The sequence below is a fragment of the Cornus florida genome, unplaced genomic scaffold, assembly GCF_030987335.1.
Source record: "Cornus florida cultivar Cherokee Brave unplaced genomic scaffold, ASM3098733v1 CherokeeBrave_3.0.0_Hap2_Chr10, whole genome shotgun sequence".
Classification (NCBI taxonomy): Eukaryota; Viridiplantae; Streptophyta; class Magnoliopsida; order Cornales; family Cornaceae; genus Cornus; species Cornus florida.
The window spans coordinates 96,403,551-96,413,723 of NW_026775580.1; the positions used below are offsets into that span (position 1 = coordinate 96,403,551).

Genomic DNA, 10,173 nt, shown 5'->3' on the forward strand with positions numbered 1-10,173 from the left:
AACCCTAAGCATGTAACCTAATTCTTAACTCTTAACTTTTGGGGATTAATTTGTGTAATTTATATTATAGCCTTGATATATATACATTAATTCTTTCATTTGATTATCTATGTCAATTTCATATTGTCTTTTATGTTTTTGAATGATAATCAATTTCTACACTTGATTTCTTTGTGACTTGAATCTTGTGATGGCTATACATTGTATTAATTAGATGTAATTGTGTTTTGATTTGATGGAAATTATTTTTATTAGATGGGTTGTACTACAAAATTAGGTTAATGTCTTGTCTAAATAGTTTAATTTCAGGCTTAGTTAGTTTATTTTGAAGTTAATTAATTTAATTGCAATTTAATTCCTAGGTAAGTAGACAATCCATACTAGTGCTTGAAATCCATACTTATTGTCACAATTGCATTACCCTCTCGATTAATGTGTGTTGAAATTGTAACTTAAATTGATGAATCATGCTTTGAATTGGTGAATTACACTACACTTAGTTTAATTGTCATTAGGTAATTGATTCATGCTTGAAATTGATGGTTTATACTTTTTATTGCAATTATTAGCTACATTCTAAATTACACATTTTTATTCCCCAATTAGTTAAAAGTTAATGAGTTAGGGAATGTGCTTAGTGGTGAATCCTACACGCTAATCCTTTTTCCAATCTTTTATACTCTACTCTATATTTGCATTATTAAGTTTAAAATTAGTCTAATCACAAAACCAAACCTTTTTAGCAATCACATAAGCACTAAAGTAGAATTCAATTCTGGAAAACCTATAATTGTTTAGATCTCTTGTGATGATCCCTGCTCACTTCATACTCCATAGTATAAGTGTTTAGTGGTTTTATAAATTTTAAAATATGGTGCACACTTGACATTATTTCTAAACCTAAAGTGTTGTGCATTATTTTGTGCACACGCTCGGTCGCACCATAGTTTTGGCACCGTTGCCGGGGATCTAACTGTTTTTTTAAAAGAATTGAATTAGAAATTAGTTCTTTGTTGATTGTTTACTTTTAAGTCATTTTTATTTTTATTTTCTCATTTGATTTGTCAATTAGGTACTTGAAGCAAAGTGGAGCAAACGCTGGACTTGGAAGCAATTAAAAAAAAAAAAAAAAAATTTGAAGTTGCTTAAGGACCATTTGTAAGTTTCTCTTTAATTTTTGTGCTTAATTGTTTACTATTTTACATACTTTGGACAGCCCAATTGGAGGCTTAAATTAAATTGTTTTATTTTTAAGTCCAAGCATACCTTCTTGTAGAAGGCATCGGCCCGTGTGGAGGCATTTATTTGTTTTAAGTGCATTGATATTATTGAGGAGTTTGGGAACATCGTATGTGGAGGTTGAAATTTTGAAATGTTGGCGTGTTGACTTGTTCTAGTGCATGCATGGTCGTAGATCACTTAATCGTCCTCTTGTTCCTGTAAATCAAAATCTCGGAATTTTTCTTCGGCGTTTAAGAAGTAGTACTAGGGATAGTCATCTTAATCTTTCAAATTTTGATCTTCCATTACCTTTAATGGAAGACCCAATAGATCCAATTGAAGATCCCATTGTAGATCTTGGTCATGTGGATAATAATGGTGTGCACTACCCACCACAAGTTCATATTGTGGATCCTCAAGGTGTGCATCCACCCTTGGGAATGCCACAACCAGTTAATTATGCGTGCAACAACCTAATCTAGGGATGCCAAGGCCAAATGTTGTTCCCCCAACTGGTGAACAACAACAACAATATGTTCAATGGCATACCCTCAACAAGGTCAAATGGCATATCATCAACAAGGTCAAATGCCATATCCTCCTCTCAATCCTCTCAATCCTCCAATGGTCCTTAGGGATCGTTACACTCCAAATCAATATAATGCACCCACTTGCATTCAAATGCCAAATTTCCGTGCTCATCATTATGAGATTAAGGCTTCCACCATTAACATGTGCCCCCTTTTCTATGGGTTGAGCAATGAAGAGCCTTATAAACATTTAGATGAGTTCTTGGAAGTTTGTTCCACCGTGAAAATCACTGATGTTCCGGAAGAAGTCCTAAAAATGAAGCTTTTCCCTTTCACTCTTCGGGATAAAGCTAAATATTGGTTTAACAACTTGCAGCCAAATACAATCACCTCTTGGGTACAATTGCAACAAAAGTTCCTAAAGAAGTATTACCCCGCAAGTCGAACCGATGCCATGAGAACTTCCATTCGTGAATTTAAACAACAAGAAGGAGAACCCCTTCATGAAGCATGGGAACGTTTGAATGACTTGCTACGAAAATGTCCACATCATGACATTCCTAAGTGGCAATTAGTTCAATGTTTGTTTTCAAGTTTATCCGATGCCAATAAGGGCATTGTTGATGCTTCTTGTGGCGGAAGCTACATAGAAAGAAATGAAGATGAAATTTGGCTTCTTTTCGAAAAAATGAGTGAAAACTCAATGCATAGATCTTCATCTTCTAGGGGTAGTCACCTAGCAAATATGGGAGGAAAGAAAGCTCTAAATCAAATAGACTCTTCCATGGAAATTGCCGCCAAGGTCAAAAATCTTACTTAAAGATTTGATAAATTCCTTTTGAATCAAGGTCCGGTAATTCAATCTTATTCTCATCCTTCCAATGAAATGTGCATGACTTGTTCTAGTTACACTCACCATACTTCAAATTGCCCTCTTGGACAAGTCATACTAAGTGAGTCTCAAGAACAAGCAAATGCAGCTTTCATTCATCAAGGGAACAACCCTTATTCCAATACTTACAATCCGGGGTGGAAAAATAATCCTAACTTTGCATGGAGAAATAAAGGAAACGGTGCAAACCCTCCTCAAAATGAGCGTGTACACAAAATAATGCACAACACTTTGGTTTTGGAAATGGTATCAAGCGGGCATCATAGTTTACATTTATAAACCGCTAGACACTTATATTATGTAGTATGAAGTGAGAAGGGATCGAACCCAAGAGACCTTTGGCTTGGATTTAAATAAGACAGTTGGTTTTAACAAGTGATTACCATAAGAGAGAAAAATAGAGAATAAAATAGATGGTTGGTTGATTAAGCTAGTGAACAATTAAATTAAAATGCAATGAAAATAAACTAAGTTAGAGTTAGGGGTTTAAGAGATAGAAGAAAATTCTTAGGGTTTATTGGAAGCACCACTAAACTCATGCAATTAACCACTTGTTTTCCATTAATGGGGAGAACATTGTTGTAATTAAAATATAGCTACAATCAATGGCATAATTTGCATATGTAAGCATGATCATCCAATTCATTTGTAATGCATTGCCTACCTAACCAATAAGTAAACTAAATGTAGGACAACACACCAATCTTAAGGCTTAACCTATCTCACCAATCCACAAATGCATCCAATGAGAGCACACATCAATGTGATAACACAAATTTCAATCATGATGATGGATTGATTAATCAAGTGTAGATTGTCTACCTAATAATAAGTAAACTAGGGTGTAGTACAACCTATCAAGACAAAACCATAACCAAACAAATCCATTGACCATTTGCATATAATCTACAATCAAGAAGATGATACAAATTGCATATAATAAGTGTGGAATATCAATTTCAAGTATGAATTGTCTAATCATAACACAACCCATCAAGAATAAAGTATAAACCATCAAACTAGTTAACAATTGCATCCATTAAATACCATGTCATGGTCTTCAAGTATAATTCTCAATTAATAACACATAGACATGAAATTAACATAGAGAATTAATGAAAGAATCAATCTTTAACATCTAATCATGAGTATAAACCCTAGATTGATCACACATAAACATACAACCAAAGATAGAGAAATAATGGAAGGATTAATTAACATAAATCTTGGAACATCCAAGTATGAAAGTCACAAGACCACAACATCAACTACAACAATATATTAATCTCCGCAAAAATAGAAATTACAAAGGTTTAGATTACAAGAAACTTAGGGCTTAACCAAGCCCTAAGTGGAGAGCTAGCCCATCATGGTTGTGGTAGTCAAGGTGTCAACAAGATCCACCTCCATGCTTTGCTCCTTCTTCTTCTTCTTTGATGCTCAAGAGAGATGAGTGTGTAGATATTCTTCCAAACTTGTGCCTCCACTCTTCCCTCTCCTCTTACCCTAGCATGTTCTCTTGAGAGAACGTGATATCTCGGTACAGAAAAAAAAAAGAAAAAAAAAAAAAAAGAAAAAAGAAAAAGAAAAGAAAAAATTAAATAAATAATAAAAAAATAACAAAGTTAAATAACAAAAATAATAATAAAAAAAAAATACATAAAATAACATTTTATTCTTCTAAAAAAAAAAATTAAATAAATAAAATAACAATTGAATTGTTGTTAAAAACAATTGCATTGATAATTTTAAAATAAAAAAAAAATTGAATTGATTTATTTTAAATAAAAAAAAATTTCAGTAGCATTCCGTCTTGCTAGAGACGTTAAACTTAGCGTATTATTTATTTATTTATTTTTTAGGTTGTATATACATGTTCTTTTTCTTTGTTTCTTTTAAAATACAATTAAAAAAACAAAACAAACAAATAAATAAATAAATAAATAAATTTCAAAAATATGTGTTCCCGTTATTCCCTTCTGCTTAGTTATGCATGTTTTCATCTTTTATAAAGGGCTTGATATCATATCTCTTTACATCTTATTCTATATTGTTTTGGAATGTATGCTTTACTTATCCCATTTGATATTTGATGTGAGTTGCTAGTGTGGCTTTTCTAGTAGGTTTTTGCATCCAAGTTTGGGGGAGACCTCTTTCGTCATGGATCATTGCTAGGCGTCATTAACTTTTGCCATCATGGTATACTCTTTCCATTTCTTTCATTGTTCACATTACACATTGAGGACAATGTGCAGTTTAAGTTTAGGGGTAAGGTAGTCGTGTTACATTCTACTTTAAGTTGAGCTTTAAATACATAATTGAGATTTGAGATGTGTTTAGTAATGATTTCGAACTTTTGAAACATAGTGCCATTGGAAAGCAAGTTGTTAGAGTCTAATACTTCTTGTATGCACTAGGATGCCATTTTGGGGGAAAATTTTAATTTTTGACATCATATTTGCTTTTGTGGTACACATCATCTTGTTGGTTGAAAATGCTTTAAAAGTTGATTATAGAATTCTACATTTGCACTTGCGCACACTAGCATTCAATTTGTGGGGTACATGCTTAGTTGATTATTGTCTTGGTTTATCCCAATTGAGCTAGTATGCTTTGAAAGCTTTCATTCTTGATAAAATGACCTTGCAAAGAAAAGAAATAAAAGCACTCACCAAAAGTGAGGAATAAAAAATAAATAAATAAATAAAAATAAATAAATAAAACTGCATTCTTTCAACATGTCAACTGATTAAAAAGGAAGACAAGGGAAGAATGTAAGATGTATGATTAGTTTGAGTTCGTAGCCTAACCATTCCGAGTCATTACGCCCTTAGGAGTGTCTTTACACTTAACGCCCTAAGACCATCTGGTTTGGGAGTCGTTGGTTCAACGCTTGTTACATGGGGTGATTAGAGAGCTTAAGGAACTTGGACATTGCACATGGTCATACATAAAAAAAATAATAATAATAATAATAAATAAAAAAAATGAAATCAATAAAAAAAGAATGTTTGATTGAATAACAAGGTTCATTCAATGTCTTGAGGATTGGTATTATATCTGTATGCCAGTTTGAGGGTAAGGCAACGCCATTACTTTGATTGCTAGGATAACAACACATTTTGATGCTGGTTCACTCAAAAAGAATGATAGAATTGATTCAATTTGTATGATTAATTGCTTGATGTGTGGAGGACCATTCTTGCTTACATGATGTTGAAATGTTGAGAATAGCTTAGAAATGGCAGAATTTGCATACTTGAGGTAGTCTACTTTCAACGCTTGTTTAATATGTGTCGTTGCTTCTCAAGTAAGAAAGAGCTTTTGATGTTTGTGGGTACCATTTCTGGAAACCCTCACGAGACTTCACTCGTCCACTAGGGGTAACCTAGGGGTTTAAAAGGCTTGTTGCATATGCTAAATGCAACCGTGATCCCTACGAAAGTGGTGTTATCTTTATTTGTTTTATTAGTTTATAGTTGTATATATGTTTATTTCATTTCCATGCTGTAGTTCATTGCTAGGGACTATCAATATCTAAGTTTGGGGGCGTGATAAGTGCTTAAATGTTGCACATTTCAGCACCTAAGTTAGGGTATTTCAGTCTTTGTATCTATCTTAATTTCATGTTTTAGTCCTAATTTATGTTTATGTGTATTTCAGGGTAATAAAGTTAAAATGAGCTAAGAACAGTCCATTAAAGCCTTTTTAGAGTCAAGCAAAGATATTCAGAAAAAGCTCAGAAAATGGCAAAAAGGAGGTCGCAGCCTATTGCTCGTATAGTGTGTTTATTCTTCAAAAGCGGTCAATCTCAGGCCTTTGATGATGTTCCCAAAGATGAAGAAGCAAACTAATGAGCTCGGGACTAAAATGGAGGTAAATAGGGCTTAAAAGAAATTTCCAACTCTGGGAGGATCGATCTCCCAGGGTGGGGGATCGATCCCCCAGGACTTGGCAATATTACAGATTTTTTTTATTGTTTGGGCTTATTTTGTGAACTATTGGGTTTTAATAGGGTTGTTACTTAAGGCCCAGTGAGCCATTAGATTAGGGTTAGTATTTATTTTATTTAGGTGAATATTATTAGAATTATTAAGTTTTTTAATTATTATTCTGTATCGTATATTTTATTCTCTCTGGAAAACACGAAGAGGAAAAAGTTAGGGTTCTTAAGAAAAGCTCAGAGAAGAAGAAGAGGAGCCAGATGAATCAAAGGATGGGGCTTGTTGACATCTTGCATCCGTCAACCATGAGTGGCTGATTCTTCAACTTAGGGTTGGATAAATCTTAAGCATGTAACCTAATTCTTAACTCTTGACTTTTGGGGATTAATTTGTGTAATTTATGTTATAGCCTTGATATATATACATTAATTCTTTCATTTGATTGTCTATATCAATTTCATATTGTCTTTTATGTTTTTGAATGATAATCAATTTCTACACTTGATTTCTTTGTGACTTGAATCTTGTGATGGCTATACATTGTATTAATTAGATGTAATTGTGTTTTGATTTGATGGAAATTGCTTTTATTAGATGGGTTGTACTACAAAATTAGGTTAATGTCTTATCTAAATAGTTTAATTTCAGGCTTAGTTAGTTTAATTTAAAGTTAATTAATTTAATTGCAATTTAATTCCTAAGTAAGTAGACAATCCATACTAATGCTTGAAATCCATACTTATTGTCACAATTGCATTACCTTCTAGATTAATGTGTGTTGAAATTGTAACTTAAATTGATTAATCATGCTTTGAATTGGTGAATTACACTACACTTAGTTTAATTGTCATTAGGTAGTTGATTCATGCTTGAAATTGATGGTTTATACTTTTTATTGCAATTATTAGCTACATTCTAGATTACACATTTTTATTCCCCAATTAGTAAAAAGTTAATGAGTTAGGGAATGTGCTTAGTGGTGAATCCTACACCCTAAGTCTCTTTCCAATCTTTTATACTCTACTCTTTATTTGCATTATTAAGTTTAAAATTAGTCTAATCACAAAACCAAACATTTTTAGCAATCACATAAGCACTAAAGTAGAATTCAATTCTGGAAAACCTATAATTGTTTAGATCTCTTGGGATGATCCCTGCTCACTTCATACTCCATAATATAAGTGTTTAGTGGTTTATAAATTTTAAAATATGGTGCACACTTGACATTATTTGTAAACTTAAAGTGTTGTGCATTATTTTGTGCACACGCTCGGTCGCACCACATTTGTTTTGCTTCCGTCATTGATCGGGGTAGGAAACTTGATTTTAGGGGGGGTTTCTTCTTTGAGTTTTTCCTAAAAAGTCCGTTTAGATGCCCGTTTTTACTCTCAGTTGTAGCAGTGGTGGGTTGTCCTCGTCGGGCCCCCACGACATTATTTTTGTTTTTGACCTTTCTCCCCCGTCTGGACTCCAAATTGAGTAAACTTTTTTTTGAACTTGACTAATTTATCATTGTCTTTTCCAGCGGTGTGCTCAATAGCACCTGAATCCACTTTTTGCAAAATGACCATTTTGCCCCTAGGTTCTTTTTGTCCGTTTTTGAAACGACACTTCTGCATTTGTTTCCTTTGGGTTCAGTGACCTCATTAAGGGTCACATTGGTGTCTTAGAGACGCATTGTATCTCTAGAGACCATTGTTTCACCTTTCACTTCCGCATTTCGGATCCATTATCGGGTCATCTTTTGGTCATCACTGACGCACCGGGTTTACAAAACTTGGGCCGTCACACGACGGCTGTGGTTGAGAAGTGGTGGCAGTATAAGAAGGGAGAGGCGGCGGCTGTGGTTGTTGGCTTCGGTGCGATGGCGGCGACTGTAGATGAGAAGTGGTGGCAGCGATTGTGGTTGAGAAGTGGTGGCGGTGGCTGTGGTTGAGAAGGGCAACGACGGCTGTTGTTGATCAAAAAGCGACGGCGACGGCGGCTCAAGAGGCAGCGGCGACGATGGCGGATCAAGACGCAGAGGCGATGAAGGATCAAGATGGCGGCGGTGGCGGATGTGGATGGGTCGGTTCTAGAGGTGGAGGAAGGAGGCTTTGAGATTTGGTTATATATGTATATATATTTATATATGATGTATATATTTGAGATTGGTTATATGTATATATATTGATATATATGATGTATATATGATGGTACTAATGTAATAGTGAATATATATAAGGGCAAATTTGATTTTTCATGAGTTCTGATATTTTATCAAAAAATGAATTAAATATTGAAGGGCAATTTCGTCTTTTCAAGCGTTTTAAAGGTTTGTTTGAATCAGAAATTCTCACAGGGGGTGTCTTTGTTAAAAAAAGGGCTAAGTTGTATATGGCTGTCAATAGGGCAAACCTCAGGGGGTGTCGTTGTAATTAACCCAAGAAAATTTTGTAAGTGGCCACGATAGTTGGGGTCCAAGTCTCCCAAATAAAAAAGAAGACTCGTGCTGTCATGGGGCGGGCAATGAGCACCACTCACTCATGAACAAAGCAATGCCCTAACAGAACAAACAACTCGCAATTTGTTAAATGCAAAATTGGTTCTTATACATCTAATTTATTCTTTTTGGTAAATACGTAGAAATTGTTTAAAACTTATATGCTTCAAATGTTATTTAAGCTGCAACTAACCTAATACTAATATGTCAATTAATAATATGTTAAAAACAATTAATTAAATATTCAATTAAATATTTAATTAAAAATGTAAATTAAAGTAATAAAATAATAATAAAAAATAAAGAACCTGAATTGAAGTTAGTATTAGATGCTATGTTCTTAAGACAATTTACACCCCGTATGGTACTGACGGACTCTGTGGTGCTTGTCTCCCAGAATACAATAGTTTACATCCACTAATAGCAGCACAACAAATTCATGGATATAACGAACCTCTTCTATGTAATACTCTCTCTGATTCATAACTGCATTTATACAAAAAAAAAAAATGATGAAATTGGTACAACTTGAACGGCTCGAACCAATTTTAATATGACTCATCCACATTGTTTTTGGATCTTAGTAACTTGGACCACTTAACTTGTGGCTTGAACTTACAAAGACTTGGATTGGATTCATGTTAAAAGAGAAAGAAGAATGAAAAGTGAACATTTTTATCGTGAATTTCCAATAGAAATGATTGGTTTTATTTATAGAGGTGGTGTCTATTGAGAACGGATGTGTCAGTTCACCAACCATTGCACCTATTTAATCCAATAACTGAATGTCATTCATCAAGCTATTCAGCCATTGACGCAATGTTTCAACGAGTTGTATTGGCTTAACCTACAACTGTCACACCTCTTCGCAAATGTTCGTAAACGTTGACAAGTCTCGCAACTGTTGTTTGGACATCGACAACAATCACAAATTTGACTGGCTTAGACATCGACAAACGGCCCACCCAATACACCTGTCCAGTTTGAAATCGGTAGTCCACCATCCCAAAGCCTAGGGCCGGGTCCATTTAAACCCTAAACTTATTATTAAAACACGTTTAGGCCCGGTCCATTTAAACCCTTAACCCCACACGCATCTGACAC

General features: G+C 34.1%; 1 non-coding gene across 1 annotated transcript; it reads right to left on the reverse strand.

Moving 5' to 3' along the window:
* Positions 1 to 2,202: 2,202 nt before the first annotated feature.
* On the reverse strand, positions 2,203 to 2,309 carry LOC132280289 (small nucleolar RNA R71). Its single transcript, XR_009471538.1, has one exon. It is a non-coding gene; the product is annotated as a small nucleolar RNA R71 (small nucleolar RNA).
* Between the last annotated feature and the right edge of the window lie 7,864 nt (positions 2,310 to 10,173).